General features: G+C 36.2%; 1 long non-coding RNA gene across 1 annotated transcript; it reads right to left on the reverse strand.

The window, feature by feature from the left end:
- Positions 1–15,088: 15,088 nt before the first annotated feature.
- On the reverse strand, positions 15,089–23,589 carry LOC134474925 (uncharacterized). The gene is made up of 3 exons (XR_010045857.1): positions 23,467–23,589; positions 23,207–23,267; positions 15,089–16,051 (listed from the first exon to the last, which is right to left on the reverse strand). It is a non-coding gene; the product is annotated as an uncharacterized LOC134474925 (long non-coding RNA).
- Positions 23,590–25,486: the final 1,897 nt, after the last annotated feature.

Raw genomic sequence — 25,486 nt, forward strand, 5'->3', positions numbered from 1 at the left:
AGAGCCAAGTATGGAAACACTGCTTCAAGGAGACCAACCAAAGAGTATTACAACTGAAAAGTCTCAGCACCATCACCTCTAGGAAAGGGAAACTTCCCATCAGAGACACAAAGCCCATGGTCTGATTGGCATGGGAGGAAAGGAAGTGACAGCAGCAGCTAGGAGACAAGTTAGCCAGGAGTGATGCACATGTGTCCTTCATCAGTACAGGGTGATGATGTCACCTCCCCTTGTATTCACCACCTCCTGTCCCCCCTCCCTGGAGGTCAGAGTTTGGAGCACTACAGTGTATGGCTGAGTTAAACATCTAAGGATGAATAAATAATCATTCCTAAGCACGTGAGATTAAAACTGGCTATGAATCCTCCTCCCCTGGATATATGGGGTTTATAACATGAGAGTTTCACATTGTTTGGTAAAATTATTATGGGTATTCTGCTTCCTAATGAAACTGAAATGAAGCTAACATAAGCCCAGGAAAGGAAGTCATCCTAACATTTGACAAATCTTTAACAGAAGACAATGAGTCTTTCATCCTCTGAGACAATGGACCCTTTGGATGGACATTTGTGTTTGGCACCCAGCCTGACACATCTGAAGCATCTACATGTTTGCTGCATTAAAATCTTCAAAGTGCAACAAAGTCTAAAAGTATTCTCAGTTTTCTAGCATTCCAACTTGTTGTTTCTAAGGAGGACATAGATTTGTTCCACAACAAAAAGAAAGGTGATATCACAGAGGAAGGCCAAACTGTGGACCCCAGTGCATGACCTCACTTCCTTGGCGATAGGCCCAAACAGACCTCTGAAGGCTCAAGTCACCAGGCACCTTGGTCTGGTGACAGTCGGTCTTTACAGACAGTTGGCTCAAGACAGTGAAGAGGGAGCAGGTTATGCTGCTTTCCCAGGACACGGGACCACAGCCTCAGGATCCTGCATAGGTAGACTATATGGGAATGGCTGAAAAAATTGTTCACTCATCCCAGAGCCTTCAGGATGATTGCGGGCAAATGCCAAATGACAAGGGCATTAAAGGACAGGGCTCACTGTCCCCAGCCTTCTGGCACCCAGAGGCAGGAGACAGACCAGGACAGGTGTTACTAGACTCAGCCACAAGCCACTCAGATGCACTGAGTTGAGGATAGTAACATTAAGGCCTGACCATCACTGTGAATCCCCCTACACAATTCCTGCCCTAAGTCAAGTGTGACTGGGTCTGACATGCCCTGAGTGTGGATCCTCATGGGCAGGTGCAGGTCCAGGGGGGATGCAAGCCTGGGCCACTGTCAGGTTCCCACCCAAGACCAGGCTGGCGGAGCAGAAGGGCAGCACACCTGTCTAATCCACAGTCTCCATATTACTCTTCTGTCTTCCTGGGTAGAAATATGGGATAGAGCTGTCTGTCTTACAGAACTATAAGATTATCTGTGTTCACAAAGAAAAACCTGTGTTGTCTCAGAGCCTCAGAGCCTCTGGCTTCCTGCCAGAGGCTATGCTCTGCCTCAGCAGAGTGGCATATAGGACACCAGTCTAGAAGCGGTCACAAAGCTATGTGTTCCATGGCCTAGAAGCAGACTCTGGGACCCACGACAGGTGCTGGCTCAGGCACAAAGTGTGTGTACAGAAAGGACTATAAAGACTCTCAGATGACAGAGAGCATCTTCAGGTCAGTGCTATGCTGTAATTAAATTTCAGAATTTGCATGAAACTCTAGCCAGGGGTATTGACTCTGTGATTATCCATGGAAATTCTAAAAATGTTTTCTAAGGAAAGTAGAAAAAGAAACAGTTATGTACAGCTATGTTTCACTGCAGTACACTGACAGTTCTGAACCCAGCAGACAATGTCATGAGGCTGGTAATATGCACATCACCACCTCAATAAGGCCACAGTTTCTACAAATGCTGGAGGTAAAATATGGAAATACTTTAACAACAAAAACAGTTGAAATAAAATATCCTGATTATGCACTAAATATACCAAATATAAACTAGGCGTGGTGGCTCTTGTGTGGAGCCCAGTACTTGAGACACTAAGGAAGGAGACTTGTTTGAGACCACTCTAGGTTATAATGTGACCTCAAAGCCAGCCTGAACTTCATAGCAACATGCATCCTCAAAAAGATAAATACATCAAATCTAATGAACATAATAGTGTACTAGTGATGGCCTTGTGACATTAGCATCACTATCATATTTATACTGACCTGTAGTCTACTGGAAAAACTAAGTCACAGCTGACTTCACAATAAAATATCACACCATTTATCAAATGGATTACACTAGTGAGTATTTGTTGTTTGTCATTAGTATTTGGTGGTAATGGAGCAGTGCTTGCTGCTGCTCTCCACAGAAAAATGACTATTCCTGCAGTAACAGGAATCTGCATGCATCACTGCAATATGTCCTTAACTCTTTGGGGAAGAGACCCACTAAAGGAAGCACTGCACTAATGAGAATTTCTAATTTTAGTCTTTTGAATACTTTAAAAACTGAATTCAGTAGTAGTTGCACTACTTACCTACATTTCCACCAACAAGATTAAATAGTTCCTTTTCTCCTGTAGACTCATGAATGTTCTTTAGATCTGATGGTGATTAGTTCTCTCTGCAATAAATGATGTCCCTATTTGCATTTCTCTATTGTGCAAAGATGCTCAATTGTTCTCCAAGTATTTCTTGGCAATTTGTACATATTCTGAAAAATGTGAGTTCCTTTCACGTTCCTATTGGTTTTACATTTTAGCTGTCAGGGAGTAATAGGCAAAATTTCTCTCATTCTGTAGTTTATTTCTTCATCCTTTTGGTTTGATTTTTTTGTGGCTTCTATGCTTATGCAGGAGGATTAAAATCTTACAAAGTCCTTTTTGCTTGTTTTTTCACCCTATCTTATTTTCTACACAAAACAACAGCAATAACATTAAGAAAAAATGTTTTTAATACCTCTACATTCAGAACATGGAATGTCTGGCTCTTTCACGTTTCACTATCTTTTATTCCAGTAGAGGCATATTTGAGACTGCTGCACAAATTACCAAAAAAAGTACACTTCCTGAGTAAAAGAAAAATCACAATTTGCAGTAGTGATTCTTTTATCCTATTGTACATTTATATACTTGACCTCAACTTACTTGTTTTCTTAAACTTCCAGAGCAGGCATAAAAACAACTGTTTCACACTCTGATAAACCATCTATCAATTGCCTCCCAAAGTCAGCTTCAAAGCAATTATCCCATCTCATTCTCTCCTGATGCTTGAACTAAAGAAATCATCTTTAGCCTAATCTTTATATGTAACTCCTTACCAATGCAATTATTTAAATACAAAATGATCAAAAATTGCATATTTTTTGTTGTTTTTATAAAATAACAAGAAATAAAAAAGTGATAATTCTACTGTATTCAATACAAGAATGAATGGGTTAAATTGACAACTGCCCAAATGATACTCAGGATGGTCACTGCATATACAAAGGTGTTTCCCAAGTGATTTTCTGGGATAACGGCCAGGTGGCCAACTAATAAAAGGACAACTACTGATGTGCAATTGTGAGAATTAAAAAATGTTGATGCTGGGTAAGAAAGGGAGGAGATCTAAAGCATTAAGCTACATCTGTAGAATTTGTAGATATATTTTGAGACAAGGTCACTCTAATTGTGTAGGTTAGACTCAACTTCCCCTTCCAGTAATTTAAGCCCACTGAGGTGCTAGGATTACAAGCATGCATCAACAGGACCAGCAAGATTTACTTTCATGGTAAAATGAGAAAGTGCATGTACTCAGGATATATGTCTTATAGATTCAGTATTCTATTATTAGCTATAATACAAATTCCAAATATTCCGATTGATGGTAAGCAGAAATGTGCTGCAGGGAATCTGGCCACACGCTGTAGTGCATAGAGGCTGACAATATACTTCATATTGCCTTTTACTTTGTGAAGTATATCAGGTTCTTTAGGTACAAAATAGATATAGTTTTAGTGGTGATTACATAAGAGGTGAGTAATTTATTTTCCCAAGGATAATTGAGACTTGGGCAAGGTATCTTCACTGGATTAGGGGTATTTAATGCAATGTTCACTTGTGTTTTCATGTCACCAAAGTTTTTAACAACATAATTCCTAACCAGATTTTGTATTCAACAACACTGCATTAAACATGTTACAAATTACATGAATGTTAAAATGGAAGTGAAACCCACAGGCCACAGGAAACCAATTGGGACTCATGGCCCAGTGTATGTGTTTAAAGATAAACAGTACACAACACAAATATCATGCACTGGTCCTTATAAATAAAGAGATATGCCATTGTATAAATTCACAATTCAGTAAAACAGAACACAATCTGAATCTTAATTTAGCAAATTTACTTTTTACTGTGTTGACAGCTCAAAATTTAGGTTTCCCTTCATGCCATTACTTCAGTATTTTAGGAAAAAGCAGTAATAATTACAAAATATATAATGCATTCACAGCATCAAGGAATAAAATAAAGGCATTTGCATGATACATCCAATAACAACCTTTTCCCCCAAATAACTCCATATTTAAGAAAAATTGATTTCAAAGTATGGTTACTCATAAATCATGCCAAATTTTATAATTTCTGGAGATATTGATATATATATTGTGATGTGCTGTTGGAGACAAGTTATGATTCTGTCAGTATGGCACAATCAGAAATTCACAGTAGTATGGTTTACATTTGGTACATGTGGGGAAACCTTACTAGCAAAGAAAGATGTAATGTAAACATTACCAGGTAAAATTATGATGGTTAGAGAAACAAAGGTTTACTTAAATGACCAATATTGTCTCCACTGAGAAACAAAATCAGGCAACATAATTTACATGGTATGATATCCAGTGATGCTAGGAAATCAGCAGATGTCTTGTCCCAACTTGGAAAACATAACATTCATTAATGTACAAGTTATGTGAAAAGAATACAACTTTGTCAAAAACACATACTCCAAGCCTCTACAAATGTATATCTTCATGTCAAATATTGCATCAACTTCAGAAACATCATTTATGAAAGAGAAAATGAAGCATGTGCATCAAAATATTAAAACAACGCCATGTTAAATTTACAATTTGCAAAAAAAACAAGAGACTATACTAATATCACTCTGAACAGTGAATAATAGTATTGCTCAATTTTATATCATAATGCTGCAGAATTAGCATTGGTTTTCTTAGTGTCACTCCTTCTTCATAGGATCTGTTCATTACATTGTGCATTATATTATTTGTTCCAATATATAGGTTAGAAATTCTTCCCATGTGTGAATCTTTATCTGTATATCTATCCTTTCTGGGTTATGGGGGAAAACAGATCAAAATAAGACAACAAAACAAATTCCTAGAAAATCATGATATGAAAGAGACATATAAGACCACAATATTAGGTGATATACAGTACTTACTATGATTTCTCTTATTTTGTATAGAATTGTCCACATCATCAGGAACTATATAATTAAGCATAACATTATATAGATATTTTTATAAAAACACAACTTTGAAGACGTTGTAGGATGTGAAAGCAGTTAATAATCAAACCTGATGTAGAACCTGTGGTTTCCTGCCAGGACCAGCGAGTCAGGCCAAGGCACAGAATCACATCCCAGTCTGCAGGAACTCCCTTCCTCACCTGGGGACCAGGTGGTTGCCCACTGGGACCAGTGAGTTGGGACCAGCGAGTCAGAACCAGGGAGTCAGGCCAAGGCACAGAATCCTTTCCCAGTCTGGGGTAACTCTCCTCCTCACCTGGGGACAAGCCCGCAGATTCCTGCCAGGACCAGGGAGTGGGGCCAAGGAACAGATTCCAATTCCAGTCTGGGGGAACTCCCTACCTTGCCAGCAAGTTTGGCTGAGGCATGGAATCTTGTCCCAATCTGGGTGAACTCGCTCCCTCACTTGGAATAACACTTGAAGCTTGAAAATACAGCAAAATGACAAAATGAAAGACCAAAATGCAATTTCAAACATCCATCCCATCCCAAAAAAGCCTAGGAGCCATGTGCATAGAAGAAAACACATTCCACATAACTGAAATAACTGAAATAATAGTAACTGAAATAAAGAAGCAACTTTGGGAAGCATTAAAGAAATTCAAACTAGAAATAATCTCATAGGTAAAAAAAGATATGTTAAAAGCAATGAAGGAGATTCTGAACATATCTAAAGAAGACAGAGTTAAAAAATTGGAGGAGCTAAACAAAAAGATAGAATCCCTGGATGAACTGTATAAGAAACAAACAGAATACACAAAGCAGATGCAAAGTGATATACAGGAAATGAAAATCTCCATTGAAAGTTGTAAAAACTGCCTCAATGAATATGAAGATAGAATCTCAGACCTCGAAGACAAGATTGCAGCCAGTGAACAGGAAAGGAAAGATCTTTTAAAAATAACAAGAAATCAGGAAATAACTATTCAACACCTGCAAGATGACACAAAACAGAACAACATAAGTTTGATAGGCATAAATGAAAAAGAAGGGGACAACATAAAGGATGTCAAGAGGATATTTAGAGAAGTAATAACTGAAAATTTCCCAAACACGAGATTGGAAACTGATATCAAGATCAATGAAGCATATAGAACTCCAAATAGCCATAATCAAAATAAATCTACACTCAGACATATAATAATGACCATCCCAGAAATTGAGCAAATGAATAGAACATTAAAAGCTGTCAGAGAGAAGAGACCGATCACCTATAAAGGAAAATGTATCAGAATCACAGCAGGCTTCTCAGCACAAACAATAAAGTCAAGAAGAGCATGCAGCAAAGTATTTCACATCCTAAAGGAAAATGATTTCCAACCTAGACTGATGTACCCTGCAAATCTGTCCTTCAATATCGACAGAGAAATAAGATACTTATATGACAAAGGAAAGCTGAAAATCTTCATGATAACCAAGCCAACCCTGCAAAGAAAACTGAAAGACAGCCTAGATACATTTAGGAAAAAAACCACTCAACTAAACAGACAGTTAAAAAGAGCAGAAAGATAACATGTCAACAATAAACCAATATATAGCAGTTCTAACCATTAATGTAAATGGTCTCAATGGACCAATTAGAAGAAACCGACTGGCAAAATGGATTAAGAAACAAAATCCAAGCATATGCTGTCTACAAGAAACCTATCTAAACCCAAAAGGAAATTCACAGACTGAAAACAAGGAAGGAAAACAATACTTCATGCAACAGGATCCAAAAACAAAACAAAAAAACAGGGGGGTAGCTATTCTGTTTGCAGACAATGTGAATTTCAAGCCAGTAATGATCAGAAGGGATAAAGAAGGTCACTACGTATTGGTTAAGGGAAAACTCCAAGAGGAAGAGAAAACTATCTTAAATTTATATGCACCAAACTCCAGAGCACCCAGTTATATAAAACAAGAACTAACAAAAATGAAAAATCAAATTAGCATTAACACAATTCTAACAGGAGATCTTAACACACCATTGACACCAATGGACAGATCAACCAGACAGAAAATGACAAAGAAATAAAAGTACTGAATTGCACCTGTGAACAAATGGACTTAATACACATATACAGAGTATTCCATCCAACAACAACAGCATACACATTCTTCTCAGTATTACATGTGTCATTCTCTAAAATAGACTATATATTAATTCACAGAGCTTATTTAAATAAATGCAAAAGGGTTGAAATTATCCCTTGCATACTATCAGACCATACCGCTATGAAATTAGAAATTAATGATAAAAGATACTGCAAAAATCCCACAAACACATGGAAACTGAATAACACTCTTGAGTAATCAGAGGAAATTAAAGAAGAAATTAAACAATACCTACAAACAAATGGAAACACAAATACAAGGTACCAGAATCTGTGTGATGCAATGACAGCTGTCCTCTGAGGAAAATTTATTGCACGAGTTCCCACATTAGGAAAACAGAACGAATACAAATAAATAACCTGATGTCATATGTCAAAGATCTAGAAAAAGTAAGTCAAGCCCAAAGCCAAAAGAAAGGAAGAAATTATAAAAATCAGAGCAGAAATCAATGCAATAGAGACTAAAAAAAAGCAATCCAAAAAATCAATGAATCAAAGACCTGGTTCTTTGAAAGAATAAATAAAATCGAAAAGCCCCTAGCCAACCTTATTTAAAAAATGGAAGAAAAAGTTCAAATCCATGCAATAAGGAATAAAAGAGGTGAAATTACTACAGACCCTATGAAGATCATCAACACCTATTTCAAAAACCTCTACTCTCAAAGCTTTTATAACACAGAGGAAGTAGACTGATTCCTAAAGCATATGAAGTACCAAAGGTAGGTCATGAAGATGTAAAACTACTGAATAACCCAAATTCTATTAATGAAATTGAAAATGTAATAAAATTGTTACCTACAAAGAAGAGCCTAGGCCCAGACGGTTTCACTGAAAAATTCTACAAAAAATACAAAGAAGACCTAGCTGGTGGCTGGGGATTTAGCTCATGGCATAAGTGCCTGTCTTGCAAGCAGGCAGTCGTGAGTTTGATCCCTGGTACCAATAAAAATGAAAAAGACAAAAAAAAAGACCTAATGCCAACACTCCTCAAACTCTTCATTGAAATGGAAAGGGAAGCAATCCTTCATAAATTGTTCCTAGAAGTAAATATTACTCTAGTACCAAAACCAGAGAGGGACCCAACTGAAAAGAGAGCTACAGACCAATCTCCCTAATGAACAAACATGTAAAAATCCTCAATAAAATATTGGCAAATAGGATGCAGCAAATCAACAAAAAGATCATATACCATGACCAAGTGGGATTCATCCCAGGCATGCAGAGATTGTTTAATATATGTAAATCAATAAATGTAATACACCATATCAATAGAGCCAAAAGTTATAATCACATGATTATTACTATAGATGCAGAAAAAGCTTTTGATAAGGTCAAACATTCATTTATGATAAGAACCTTGCAGAAAATTGGAATAGATGGCCCTTACCTCAATATAATTAAGGCCGGCAATGACAAAACAATAGCCAGTACCATACTAAATGGTCAAAAACTGAAGGCCTTTACTTTAACATCAGGCACAAGACAAGGATGTCCTTATCACAGCTATTTAATATACTACTGGAAATACTGGGCAGAGCAATTAGAAAAGAGAGAGAAATAAAATGCGTAAAGAGAGGAAAAGAAGAAGTTAAATTATCATTATTTGCAGATGACATGATACTTTATATAGAAGATCCCCGAAGCTCCATTGAATGACTCCTAGATATAATAAATAAATTCAGTAATGTAGCTGGATACAGAATCAATACTCAAAAATCAATAGCATTCCTATACCCTAACAACAAAGTCACAGAGACAGAAATAAGAGAGGTCACACCCTTCACACTAGCAACCAAAAAAGTGAAATATTTAGGAATTACTCTCATGAAAGAAGTGAAAGACCTATACAGGGAAAATTATAACACACTGAAAAATGAAAGTGAAGATGATCTCAGAAAATGGAAAGACATCCCTTGCTAATGGATAGGAAGAATAAATATTGTGAAAATGGCCATTCTCCCAAGACTTTTATACAGATGCAATGCAATCCCGATGAAAATAGCATCAACATACCTCATAGAACCTGAGAAATCACCCCTAAATTTCATCTGCAGTGAGAAGAAACCTAGAATAGCAAAGACAGTTAAAGGCAGCAAAAGCAAGGCAGGAGGTACCACAATCTCTGACTTGAAGTTATAATACAAAGCAACTGTAGTAAAATCAACGTGGTACTGGAACCAAAACAGAGCTGAAGATCAATGGAATAGATGAGAAGATACAACCACCACTACAAACACACCCAACTACCTTATCTTTGATAAAGGGGCCAAACATGTTCACTGGAAGAATTACATTCTCTTTAATAAATGGTGGTGAGAAACTGGCTCTCCATATGCCTAAAACTAAAACTAGACCCATGCCTATCACCATGCACTAAAATAAAATCTAAATGGATCAAAGATCTAAATATTAAAACGGAAACATTAAATCTATTGGAAGACAAATTGGGTAAAAACCTTGAAGACATAGGAGTAGGTAGAGAATTGATGAACAGGACTCAAACCGCATGTGAAATGCTTTCCAGAATCAATAATTGGGATCACCTCTTATTAAAAAGTTTCTGCACATCAAAATAAATCTCCAATATAGTGAAAAGAAAACCCACAAACTGGGAAAAAATCTTAGTGAACTGCCCCTCAGACAGAGGACTTCTGTCTAAAACATATAAAGAATTTTAAAAAATGAGACCACCAAAATTCAAAGACCCAATCCAAAAATGAGCATCTGAGATGAATAAACAATTTTGAGATGAAGAATTGCAAAGGAAAAATAAATACATGAAAAAATGTTCACCATCAATGGTCATTAGAGAAATGCAAATTAAAACCACACTGAGATTTCGTCTCACTCCTGAAAGAATGGCCAAGATCAAGAAAACCACCAACAACAAATGTCGGAGATGCTGTTGGGACAAAGGAACTCTCCTGCACTGTTGGTGGGAGTGTAGACTGGTACAACCATTGTGGAGGTCAGTCTGGAGATTTTTCAGAAAGCTGGGACTGGAAGCACCTTTTGACCCAGTTATTGTACTTCTAAGCATATTCACAAAACTGAAACCATCATTCCACAGTGATATATGTGCACCCATATTTATAGCAGCACAGTTTGTAAGAGCCAGATCTTGGAAACAACCTAAGTGTCCATCAACTGAGGAATGGATAAAAAAAAATTTATGGTGTTTTTATACAATGGAGTACTACTCAGCTATAAAGAATGATCACATTGACATATAAATAAATGGATGCAGACTGAGACTATACTCATAAGTGAAATAAATCAAACTCACATGTATAAATACCAAATATATTCCCTAGTATAAGAAATGATAATACATAGAAGTATGTGGTAATCCTGATACCCAATCATATTGGTTTGAATCCATATAATGTTTTCACTCATTAAATGCAATGGTTTTACCCTGGGTTTTTCAATTTTAGTATCGGTGATAGTACAAATAGCTATTCTGAATAAAATAACACATCATAAAAGCTAGTGCTGATTTAATATCATTTTCTTTGGAACTCCCATCAAGTTGTTGTACATGTTTCCACTGGTTTTAACATGTTGTATCTTAATATATTTTACTGTGATAGTATAAATAAAATTTTTTACAGGCAAAGAGATAATATAGAAATCGTTGTTCATTTTCTGTTAACTGGTTCTAAATACCCTGTAATTCTTTCATTCTCTTGAACGGCTTCACACTGTCTTGATGTGATTGATTCTACAGTATACGAAGTTATACTCAAATAATTCAAGGAAAGAGGCACTATGGTGACTACTATTATGTTAGATTACCTGGTGGTGAAATAAAATGATGCTTTAATTGTTCAGTTCTGACCTGTGTTGTTCTATTACAATGTCTCTTTAATCTCGATCTCCACACATTTAAAAAAAATTGTTCTATTTTTTTTCAATTAAAGGAATACTAAATTAAAAAATAGCGGGATATATTATAGTAACTTTTTGTTTTCCTATTAACCTCATTTTAACCCCAGTATTGCTCTCCGCATCTTGTTCTGCCTGATTTTACTATATTCTATTTTGTTTTAATAGTATCAAGTTTGAGGGTATAGGCAATCACTTTGTAGGCAATAAGATTTACTATGTTGCCCATTATGGTTTGACTGTTATCTTCTTTTGAAATTCTGTAAGGTCTCCAGTGTAGATTTTATTGGTCTTGTTCTGTACTGTTTTGATCAATTCTATTATACCTGATGATATAGCAACTCATTTTAAAAATAGCAAGAGGCACAATGGTAACCATTTTTGATCACCTGGTATTCTATTTTTGCATCAATTACTATGCCCATCCTTATGTTCTAACCAACTCTGTTTTGTAAACTCACTTGAGGTTTTATTCCCTTCAAAAAAAAGTAATAAGAACGATGGGAGTAAAAAAAACCCAAAAGTGTAATTGTTATTGTGAAGAAGAGAGGAAATGAAGGTGGTCTAAAGGATGTAAGTGCCTATTTGAGTGTGTAGGAAGGAAAACTATATTACTGAGCTTTTGTTGGATCATTGAAAAGATCATTGTCTGCAATCTCGCTGTAGGAATGTTCACTTTATATGCTTTAATTTTATAATTTGGACAACTGTTTCTAAGAAGACAATATGTAACCTATTAACTAGTGATTTCTTACTGTATTTTTTCTTTAAATTCTGTATTATTTGTACCCTTTTACAGCTTTGTTCTTTTATGTTCTTTTTTTTCTCCTTAAATAAAAAAAAATAAACCTGGAATTTATATCTTTTATTTATTTATTTTTTGGAACTGGGGATCAAACTGATGACCTCACACTTGCCAGGCAGGGGCTTAAACCACGGAGCTAAATCCCCAGCCTCCCAATATATATCTTTCACAACTTATCATCTTCAGAGTAGTTCCTCTACTCTTGGACTTGATACCAGCAAGCATACCAAATGTGAATAAAATCAGTCAAGGCCAAATAACATTCAAACAAACCAGCTTCAAGTAAGATCAGTCATAGTAAGACAATGTAAGTAATACAGGGTTTCAGTTTTAGCTAATAGCAAATTAAGGACAGTTACCATCATGGTATAACCTGCCATTTTTGGGTTATCTCTCTGTGCCCTCAAATCTAAAATGAGTAGACAGACCAGAACAAAATATAATCAAACTAAACAGAGCAACAGAACTACTGTAGCTTTTAAATCCTGATACACTTTTAACAATGTGCTCTGCCTTCTTTATGTAGGCAATTCCTCACTTTTCTCCTTCTCAGGATACTATTATTCACTGTTCAGAGTGATATTAGTTTAGTCTCTTATGTTGAGTTTCAACATACATAAAAATAAAGACGTCTACTACGAAGAGAATGACACACATTATGGTAATCATTATCAACTTCCCCAAAATCAGTCTTGAAAATCAAAAAAGCCTGCATCATCCTGTAATTATTTGATTAGTTCTATAATGTTCAGTATATATTCAATGCATGTGAAGATAGGAACAACTATTCTGAAGAAAACTAGAGACAGTAAGATAGAAAATGAACACCTCAGTGGACATGCTTTGAAACCTGTGTTTCCTTGTTTCCTTATGAACTGTTCTGTTTTCTCATGTTTAATCTTACCGTCTTTAAGATAAAAAACAAGATTGTAGAACAGATAAGCATATTAATAAGTTTTTGTGGGATCACTGAGGTGAAGTGTTTGCAGTGTTATTATTTGTCTATCACTTTGTATTTTTTAATTTTGTAACTTGAACAATTACTTCTAAGATGACAATATGTAACTAATCAACTAGTGATTTCTTATTGTTTATTTTTCAGAACTTCTGTATTATTTCTACACTTTTTGGTTTTTTTTTCTTTAATAATTCACCAAAAATATAAAAATTAAGGTTTAAAGACGAAATATTAAATACATGGACACTATCCATACTTGAAAGTGAAAAGCCCATTTCAGTTTACCATGTTTAATTACAAGATGCCATGTTGAAGCACAAAGACACTTTAAAAAATCTAAAGAGGTATAAGTGATTAAGTGAAAACCATACAAAATATGTACTTGAGCAGAGCTCCACTTCATATTTGTCATTTCTGGAAAATTTGTGAAGAAATATTGATATCAAACTTCTGTATTGATTATTTCTTCAGGTCTACTTGGAATTTTTAAAGTAAACTTAGATCTAAACTGTCTGAAGAGTGCTGATTTTTCTATGTATTTAACAACAAACATGGATTGTCGTATTTCTCACACTGTTAATACACATAGGATCCAGTGAGCTCTTTCAGATATTTAACAATGATCATGTGTGCTGAAAGTATTCCCCTAACACATAGGATTTATCTCTTGTGTGAGTTTCTTCACATATTTCACTTACAATCTGGCTGCTGAAAGTGTCTCCACTTGCTTACATAGCCAGTGGTTCATCCCAGTGTGAATTGTTTCATGTGTTTTGCAATGACTGTATGTGGTAAAAGCTTTGCCACATTGTTATATACATAGGGTTTCTCACCAGTGTGGAGTCATTGATGTATTTTACAAAATCCATGTGTGGTGAAAGCATTCCCACATTCTTCACATAAACAGGGTTTCTCAACAGTGTAAATTTTTTCATGTATTGGACAATGAGCATTTCTGCTGAAACCTTTCCCACATTCCTTACATATATAAGTTTTCTGCCCAGTGTGAAGTTTTTCACTCATTATGCAATATGTACTTGCGCACAAAAAATTTTCATGATGCTTATACACACTGGTTTTATCTTGAGTGTGAACTTTCATGTCGCTTACATTGTCCATGTCGGGTAAAAGCTTTCCCACATTGCTTACATACATATGGTTTCTCGCCAGTGTGAATTCTTTCATGTTGTTTACAATATACATGTCGGGTAAAAGCTTTCCCACATTGCTTACATACATATGGTTTCTCGCCAGTGTGAATTCTTTCATGTTGCTTACAATGTCCATGTCGGCTAAAACCTTTCCCACATTGGTTACATACATATGGTTTCTCGCCAGTGTGAATTCTTTCATGTTGCTTACAATGTCCATATCGGGTAAAACCTTTCACACATTGCTTACATACGTAGGGTTTCTCTCCAGTGTGAAGCCTTTCATGTTTTTTATAACCTGCCCTTGTGTTAAAAGCTTTCCCACATTGCTTACATACATACGGTTTCTCTCCAGTGTGGATTCTTTCATGTTGCTTACAATGTCCAGATTTGGTGAACCCTTTTCCACATTGCTGACATACGTAGGATTTGTCTCCACTGCAATATTTTTCATGGATCTGAATATTGTGGTGTGTTTCTGCTTCTTTCACATTCACATTACCTTCTGCAGTACAAGGGAATACTTCTTTACACTGATTCCAAGATGTATGTCCATAGGATTTCCCTAGCTTTTCATTTCCATAAAAAAAAATCACATATAGGACTGATAACCATATTACAAAGTTTTTATTGAAGAGTTGAGCAAAACTGTTTGCATTCTCTGTTTGATTCCCCACTTCATATGTTTCACTTTTTTGTTTCATTAACTATTTCTATGAGCAGCATATGTAATCATTGTATTTAGATTTCTTACTGTTTATTTTCACTTTGAAAGTGGTATCATTTCTACTGATTTTTTAGTCTTTCCTTACATTAAATAAAAAAAAGAAAAAATTCACAGTAAAATGGGTCTCAGTTTAATGACTGCATTAATGTCAAGTTCTGTTTTTAATGTCTGCTAAGAAATTGTGACCATGAAGTAACAGAATGGCCTTGTAAGACATGTTGAAAAGAACCATTCCGAGAGGAGGAGCTGGGCGGATCCAGAGTGCCTGCAGAAGCCCGTTCCTTTGTCTGAAGGACTGAATACTTCTACAAGCAGGGAGGGATCGCAGGTTCCTGAGGCACCTCAGCCTGTGGTGAGTGCCCAGCACAGTCTGCCCAAATCTCAGACTGTTCTGGACCCCCCAGGCTTCTGGGTGCAGTGAAGTGGAGCAGTGGGTTAGAGGCCACTAGAGCCACCTCCCCCCATCCCTCCCGGCTACACTTGGAAGTCTGCTGAGCTCCTGACGGATGGGCGGGCCTACACTAACCCCTGAGACAGCCACGCCTAGCCATCTGGCTGCAGAGGAGGAGCTGGGCGGATCTGGAGTGCCTGCAGAAGTCCCTTCCTTTGCCTAGAGGACTGTGGATATCTCTGCAAGCAGGGAGGGATCACAGGCTCCTGAGGCACCGTGGCCTGTGGTGAGCACCCTAACCCGGCTGCGATTGAAGAGCTGTGGATCTTCCAAGGGGCAGGTGGGCGCACAGTGTCCCTGAGGCCCAGCTTGTCTGGAACTGCGGAGTTCTGAGCAGGCAGCGGAGGGCCACTGGTTCTGTAGGCCCAATGGCTTGGGGTAGTGCGGTGTCAGAGTCTCAGTAGCTCCAAGCATAGAAGGGGATTTTCAACAGATCCTGAGGAAGCTTTCAAATAACACTTGAAACACAGAAATATAGAAAATGACAAAACGAAAGACCAAATTACAACCTCAAACCTCCAGCCCATCTCAGGAAACCCTAGGAGCAATGTATATAGAAGAAAATATATCCCATCAACCTCATATATCGGACATAATAGCTACTGAAGTTGACAAGCAATTTCAGGAAGCTTTAAAGAAATTCAAACTCGAAATAATCACCCCGGTAAAAAAAGAAATGATAAAAGAAATGAAAGAGATTCTAAATATATCTAAAGAAAACACAGATAAAAAATTGGAGGAACTAAAAAAAAGATAGAATCCCTAGACGAGCAATATAAGAAACAAACAGAATACATAATGCAGATGCACAGAGATATACAGGAAATAAAAAACTCCACTGAAAGTTGTAAAAACCGCCTTAATGAAAGTGAAGATAGAATTTCAGACCTTGAAGACATGATTGCAGGTAGTGAACAGGAAAGGAAAGATCTTTTGAAAATAACAAGGAATCAGGAAACAACAATTCAACAACTGCAAGATTATGCAAAGAAGAATAACATAAGAATGATAGGGATTAATGAAAGAGAGGGAGACAACATAAAGGATGTCAAGAGGATATTTAGAGAAGTAATAGCTAAAAATTTCCCAAGCATGAGATCAGAAACTGACATCAAGATCAGTGAAGCATATAGAACTCCAAACACTCATAACCAAAATAAAACTACACCCAGACATATAAAATCACCATCCCAGAAATCCAACACAAAAATAGATTATTAAAAGCTGTCAGACAAAAAAGACAGATCACTTATAAAGGAAAACCTATCAGAATCACAGCAGACTTCTCAGCACAAACGATAAAGTCAAGAAGAGCATGGAGTGAAATATTCCAGATCCTAAAGCAAAATGATTTCCAACCAAGACTGATATATCCTGCAAAACTATCATTCAAAATAGATGGTGCAATACGATACTTCCATGACAAAGAACAGCTGAAGAACTTCATGAACACCAAACCGAACCTGCAAAAGATATTGAAAGACAGTTTAGATACACAAAGGAAAAAACCACTAAGCAAAGCAAATAATTAAACAGAACAGAAAGATAAAGATGCAACAGCAGAGAGATAACATTCCTACAATTAACCAGCATTTAACAGTAATAACCATTAATGTAAATGGTCTCAATGCACCAATCAAAAGAAACAGACTAGCAGAATGGATCAAGAAATAAAATCCAACCATATGCTGTTTACAGGAAACCCATCTAACCCAGAAGGATACTCACAGATTGAAAGTCAAAGGATGGAAAACAATTCTTCATGCAGCAGGAATCCAAAAAAAGGGAGGAGTAGCCATTCGGTTTGCAGACAACGTGAACTTTAACCCAACAATGACCATAAAGGACAAAGAAGGTCACTACATACTCGTAAGGGGAAAACTCCAAGAGGAAGAGATAACTATCTTAAATATATACGCACCAAACTTCCAGAGCACCGAGTTATATAAAACAATTATTAACAGAAATGAAAACTCAAATTATCAGTAACACAATTGTAACAGGAGACCTTAATATGCCATTGACACCAAGGGACAGATCAACCAGACAGAAAATGAGCAAAGAAATAACAGAACTGAATCATACCTGTGAACAAATGGGTTTGATAGACATATACAGGATGTTCCACCCAACAACATCAGAATACACATTCTTCTCAGCAGTACATGGATCATTTTCTAAAATAGACCATATATTAGCTCACAGAACATATTTAAACAAGTGCAAAAGAGCTGAAATCATCCCTTGCATGTTATCGGATCATAGCGCTCTGAAATTAGAAATTAATGATAAAAGATACTGCAAAAATCCCACAAACACATGGAAACTGAATAACACACTCTTGAGTAATCAGTGGGTCACAGAAGAAATTAAAGAAGAAACTAAACAATACCTAAAAGAAAATGAAAATACAGATACAACTTACCGGAATCTGTGGGATGCAATGAAAGCCGTCCTGAGAGGAAAATTTATTGCACTGAGTTCCCACATCAGGAAAACAGAATGAATACAAATAAATAACTTGATGCTACACCTCAAACAGCTAGAAAAAGAAGAGCAAGTCAAGCCCAAAGCCAAAAGAAGAGAGGAAATTATAAAAATCAGAGCAGAAATCAATGCAATAGAGACTAAAAAAACAATCCAAAGAATCAACAAATCATAGAGTTGGTTCTTTGAAAGAATAAATAAAATCAATAAGCCCCTAGCCAACCTTATTAAAAAAAGGGAAGAAAAAGCTCAAATTCATGCAATAAGAAATGAAAAAGGAGAAATCACTACAGACCCAATAGAAATACAGAAGATCATCAACACCTATTTCGAAAACCTCTACTCTCAAAAGTTTGATAACACAGAAGAAATAGACAGATTCTTAGAAGCATATGAAGTGCCAAAGCTAGATCAAGAGGATGTAAAACTGTTGAATAACCCAATCTCTGTTACTGAAATTGAAAATGTAATTAAGTCCTTACCCACCAAGAAGAGCCCAGGCCAAGATGGATTCACTGCAGAATTCTACAAGAAATACAAAGAAGACCTAATGCCGACACTCCTCAAACTATTCAATGAAATTGAAAGGGAAGCAATCCTTCCTAAGTCATTCCTGGAAGCAAATATTACTCTAGTACCAAAACCTGAGAAAGACCCAACAAAAAAGAGAACTATAGACTGATCTCCCTAATGAACACAGATGCAAAAATCCTCAATAAAATATTGGCAAATAGGATCCAGCAAATCATCAAGAAGATTATACACCATGACCAAGTGGGATTCATCCCAGGAATGCAAGGATGGTTCAACATACACAAATCAATAAATGTAATCCACCATATCAATAAAGCCAAAAATAAGAATCACATGATCATTTCTATAGATGCAGAAAAAGCCTTCGATAAGGTCCAACATTTATTCATGATAAAAACTCTACAGAAAATTGGAATAGATGGTCTTTACCTCAATATAGTAAAGGCCATTTATGACAAACCAACAGCCAGCATCATACTAAATGGCCAAAACTTGAAAGCCTTTACTTTAAAATCAGGTGCAAGACAAGGATGTCCTTTATCACCACTCCTATTTAATATAGTACTGGAAGTACTAGCCAGAGCAATCAGGCAAGAAAGAGAAATAAAAGGGGCAAAGATAGGAAAAGAAGAAGTTAAGATGTCATTGTTTGCAGACGACATGATACTCTACATAGAACACCCCCTAAGCTCCATTGAAAGACTCTTAGATACAATAAATAAATTCAGTAATGTGGCTGGATACAAAATCAATACTCAGAAATCAATAGCATTCCTATACTCAAACAACAAAATCACAGAGAGGGAAATAAGAGAAACTGGATTATTCACATTAGCAAGCAAAAAAAATGAAATATTTAGGAATTACTCTTATGAAAGAAGTGAAAGACTTATACAGTGAAAACTATAATACACTGAAAAAGGAAATTGAAGATGATCTCAGAAAATGGAAAGATATCCCTTGCTCATGGATAGGAAGAACAAACATTGTGAAGATGGCCATTCTCCCAAAACTCTTGTACAGATTCAATGCAATCCCAATAGAAATACCATCAACATACCTTATAGATCTAGAGAAATCACTCCTAAATTTCATCTGGAACCAGAAGAGGCCTAGAATCGCAAAGGCAATTCTAAGCAGCAAAGACAAAGCAGGAGGCATCACAATCCCTGACTTGAAATTATACTACAAAGCAACAGTAGTAAAATCAACATGGTATTGGAATCAAAACAGAGGCGAAGATCAATGGAATAGATTAGAAGATACAACCACAACTACAAACACACTCCACCACCTTATCTTTGATAAAGGAGCCAAGCAGGTTCACTGGAAGAACGACAGTCTCTTTAATAAATGGTGCTGGAAAAACTGGCTCTCCATTTGCCGAAAACTAAAGCTAGACCCATGTCTATCACCATGTACTAAATTAAAATCTAAATGGGTCAAAGATCTGAATATTAAAACAGAAACACTAAATCTATTGGAAGACAAAGTGGGTAGAAACCTTGGAGACATAGGAGTAGGTAGAGAATTCATGAACAGAACTCAAACCACACGGGAAATACTTCCCAGAATCAATAACTGGGACCACTTCTTATTAAAAAGTTTCTGCATGTCAAAAGAAATCTCCAGCATAGTGAAAAGAAAACCCACAAACTGGGAAAAGATTTTAGTGAACTCTCTCTCAGACAAGGGCCTCTTGTCTAAAACATATAAAGAATTAAAAAAACTCAGACCCCCAAAATTCAAAGATCCAATCCAAAAATGGGCATCTGAGATGAATACGCAATTCTCAGATGAAGAAATGCAAATGGCAAATAAACATATGAAAACATGCTCATCATCATTGGTCATCAGAGAAATGCAAATTAAAACCACACTGAGATACCATCTCACTTCTGAAAGAATGGCCAGGATCAAGAAAACCAACAACAACAAATGCTGGAGAGGCTGTGGGGAAAAAGGAACTCTCCTGCACTGTTGGTGGGTGTGTAGACTGGTACAGCCTTTGTGGAGGTCTGTCTGGATGTTTCTCAAAAAGTTGGGATTGGAAATCCCATTTATTCCAGCTATTCCACTTCTAGGCATATTCCCAGAAGAACTGAAAGCATCATACCACAGTGATATATGTGCACCTATGTTTATAGCAGCACAATTTGTAATCGCCAGATCTTGGAAACAACCCAAGTGTCCATCAACTGAGGAATGGATAAAAAAGTTGTGGTATTTCTATACAATGGAGTATTATTCAGCTATAAAGAAGGATCACATTGAGATATTTATCAATAAATGGGCGCAGCTTGAGACCATACTCATAAGTGAAATAAATCAATCTCGCATGTATGAATACCGAATAGTTTCCCTAATGTAAGTAATGATTCAAATATATGAAAATATGTGGCAATCATGATTCCCCATTATATATCCTTGAAGCCTTATAAAATTTTCACTTATTAATTAGAAAGGCTTTATTTTGGGCTTCTTGATATGGAAATATTTCAAGCTATAGTATATGAAGTTTTATCCAAATATCTCAAGGAAAAAGACAGACACTATGGTAACTATTATTCTTTAAAAAAATTATTTAGTTATTTCTTATGTCTATTTTAATAAAGGGAAAAATTTTAAAAATTAGGATATATAATAGTAACTCTTTTCGATTTCCTATTAACTTGTTTTGAAGTCCTGTAATACTCCCACGATCTTGTTTTGACTGATTAGACTCTGTTCCATTCTGTGGGATAGTATCAAGTCTGAGGGTATAGGCAACTACTTTGAAGGTAATAAGATTCACTAAGATGCCCATTCTGGTTTGACTATTGTCTCCTTTGGAAGTCCTGTAATGTTTACAATGTCTAAGTTTTATTGGTCTTGTTCTCTACTGTTTTGTCCAACTTTATAATATCTAATGAGATAGACAAATCTTTTTAAGGAAACAAGAGACAACGTTGATAACTATTGTTAATAACCGTGTACTCTGTTCTACATCATGTGCTAAGTCTATCCTTGGTTTTGACTGACAGCTTTGTTCTGCCATATTTGACTTTACTCTCCCCCCCAAAAAAGTAATAAGAACTAAGGAGTAATAAAATCTAAAATGTGTAAATTTTGTTGTAAAAAGAGAGGAAGGGAAAAAAAAGAGCTCTAACGGATATAACAGCAAGTGTGTATAGGGGTGTTGAATAGCTGACTATATTAATGTTTTTGGATCATTGAACACAGCTGTTTGTAGTCTCTCTGTTTGAATGTCTACTTTGTATTCTTTGATACTGTGATTTGAGCAACTATCTCCATGATGATAATATGTAATCTATTAACAGGTGATTTCTTACTGTTATGTTTTTTTTTGTAGTTCTGTATTATATGTAACCTTACACTGCTTTGTTTTGTTTTGTGTTTTTCTCTTTTTCCTCTGAAATAAAAAAAAAAGAAAACAACCATTCCCAAAAGACTGGTAAACATTTGGAAATCTTAAAATTTGGTACCTTTTGAAATGCAGAATCATTAGCTTCACTTTGGGCATGGGTACATATGTATATCACATACAGATCATTCTGATATGTTTCCCCATCACAATCTCCTTTCTGTCCTTAACCTGTAGGTCCCTTTTCCATATGGTCAGTCTTACTATTCTCTATTAACTCTTTCATTTCATTCCACAATTTATATTTTGGTTTCTCATCTAAAAGAAACCATGAGACATTTTAGGTTTTATAGCTGAGCTATTTCACTGAATTGATGGGAGAAAGAACCACCTATTTCTTATGGCAAGTGACATTATATTCTTTATTTTTTGACATTATATAACACATTTTTTTTCTTTTCCTTGCTGGGAATGAAGAACAGCTATTAGCATAAAATCTGTAGCTTATTGAATCTGTTTTAAGAGATTTTCACTGATCATTAAGCTGTGAAATTTGAACTTGAATTTGCCATTCTGCAAAATCGGATTCCTAGTGTGCTGGATTTACAAGAATGCAAAATCACAGAGAGTCTATTAACATTTTCCTTCTCCACAAATCCAGTGATAGATAGCTAAGCTTCTTCAAGGCCTGATCTATTATAACTTGATCTGCTTTGTATATGAGTAAGCATTTATCAGTATTTTATGTGGATTTTGAATTTTTAAAAATATATCCAGGACAAGAACGAGGAGATCAATTTCTAGAGACAACTGCACACTGATATTCAGAATGAGTGCACTTAACATTCCACCAGCCTTCTAAGAATTTTACTCAGAATGGCTGATTCTTTAGAGCATGGCTTGCAAACACAAGCATTCCATTTTACTTCAAATTATTGCAATCATAGAAATTTTTAGATAATGAATGTGTTGTATTCACATGTATATATGGGTAGAAAAACTGAAGGGAGAATGTCATAACTCAAAGTATATGCCTTTCGTACACATCTATATGCAATATCATATATTTTCATGATTTAATTCACTCATTATACATACCCTAGCTTATACGTCTTTGGAGAATATTACTGACAATAAATTGAATGGTGCCTCATTTCTTTGGCAGTCATTTTTCTGCTGACTCACTCATTACTCAGAAACATTCCTTCTCCTTGTGAGTGCGAATTACCTTAAGTATCTCCAGTAAATTTTGCATTCTTTTTCAGCTTCCTGGATATCCCCAAATCCTCCTGAATTGTAGACATAGAAATACCAGTGCTCATTAGAATAATACATACAAATTAATAGATTTTGTTTAGAGTTATGATATAATGTGTCCAGGTTTGAGCTATTTTTAAAAATATTTTCATGTTGTTTTTAATGAAATAGCACTAATGAGTGACATACAACATTCTGACAGCATGAGGGACAAAAGTATTTTGTCCTTACCAATTGCAGTCATGTTCCTAACGGTTTCGCCCATCACATCTCTGTAGAGGTTCTTTTGGGATGGACTCAGCAAAGTCCACTCCTCATTGCTGAAGTTCACGACCACATCCTCAAAGGTCACCGCCTCCTAAAGGATCATACATATATTTCTCACACGAAGGTTAAGACACCAGGTTTGGGATATCTTCAATTCTCTCCCACAAATCTGAATCAAAAGCAAAGTGTGGTGGTATATATCTATTATGCCAGCACTCAAAAGGCTGAGGCAGGATGGTTTCAGTGAGTTCAGGGCAATTCTACGCTCCATAGGGTGTTCAAATCCAGCTGATATACATATAGAAAGCTTGTCTCAATAAAACAAAACAAAAGTAAACAAATACAACCAAACAAACAGCTGAATGAAGACTGATTTCTTCAAATTTAAATCCATGTCTTGGTCATTAATTTTGTGTATATACACATTTTTGAAGACAGCAAATTTGATGATAGATTGCAACTCACTGCTAATGTAACAGTGAAATAGGAGCACTGATTCTTGTGCTGAGTCACTGCAATATTCCCTGTATACTGTCTCTAACGCAGAGCTCACAGTGAGAAGCCTGCAGGACCAGCATCCACAAAGCACAGAGGCAGATAAATATCCCATCAATCAACTTGAACCCAAACAAGCACCTCCCTTCCCTGATAAGTGGTGGCAGTGTGGAAGACTGTGGCCCATCCAGGGGGCAAACCAGCAGCAGCTCCTGAGATCCATGCCGTGCTGGAATTTAGCACACTTGGAAGGCAAGCAAGCACCACTTCTCCCTAATAAGCGGTGGCAGTCTAGCAGAATGCTGCCCTTCCAGGGGGAGAACCAGAAACAGCTCCTGAGATCCACGCCATGTGGGAACTTAGGATGCCGTGAAACTAAACAAGCAGCCTGTCTCCCTACTAAGCAATAGTGAACCTACTGATGCATGGCCTAGAATCAAACATTCCTCTTCCCTACCCCACTTCTCCTGTCAGCCCCCATTAGCAAATGGGAACCAGAAATCTGAGCATCTCCTGGGAAGCAGACCATTACAATAAGGGGGACTTCCTTGTACTATCTCTTTGAAGGCAAATATTTTTATTACTGTTTTGCTCTATTCTGATTAATGGTATTGCTCTATTCAATATTCTGTTTTGATAAGTACTATAATGTTCTGTATTTCATCTCATTTTGATATACGTGTTTGAAAGAACAACTATTGTAAAGATAATAAAATATGCTGTGATACCTATTACTGTTATCCCAGTAACCTGTTGTGAAGTTGTGTACCAATTTCACTGTATGATCTTATTTGGCCTTATTCTGCCTTGTTCTGTTGTAATTTACCACTTTCAAAATTTAAAAAAAGAAAAAAAAATCTCATCAATCACTTTGATAGGCTACAGATAATGTCTCTTCAAATCTCATTTAGGCCAGTGAATACTTTGTTCTTAATATACGTCAGCAGCATTTTGAAACATGAATTTGGTTTCATAGAACAAAACATAAATAACATACAATATGGTACACAAATATTAACTCAAATGTTAGTGGAAAATACTGTTTTTTAAAAAATAAGTATATAAAATGGAACCAGGCCCAAGCTGTAATTTATAGCTCACTGTCAGCAAGCGATCACTTTCAATTCAGATATAAGAAATATATCTTGGGAGGCTGGTGAAGGAGTTCTCCCTTGAATTTGGGGCTATCCTAAGTTACAGAGCTGTCTAAAATAGAGAAACCCTGACTGAGACAACCCACAGACAAAGTGAAACTTGAAAAGAGAATGCATAAGACACCTCTGGTTTGTTTTTAAAAATTATAGCCATACAATCCCGAAAAATGCCAATAATGTTCAACACTTTCTGAGAAACAATGTGGATCTCTTCCATACTACACAGAAAACACTTTCATAGTTGGGTATTTAGCTCAGTGGCATGACCAACTTCCTGGAAAGCATAGGTCATGAGTTTGATCCTAGGTACAAAAAAAAATCCAAATTTTACCTTC

The sequence above is a fragment of the Cavia porcellus genome, unplaced genomic scaffold (assembly GCF_034190915.1).
Source record: "Cavia porcellus strain 051 isolate PalLab524CR breed Dunkin Hartley unplaced genomic scaffold, mCavPor4.1 scaffold_43, whole genome shotgun sequence".
In the NCBI taxonomy this organism is placed as follows: domain Eukaryota; kingdom Metazoa; phylum Chordata; class Mammalia; order Rodentia; family Caviidae; genus Cavia; species Cavia porcellus.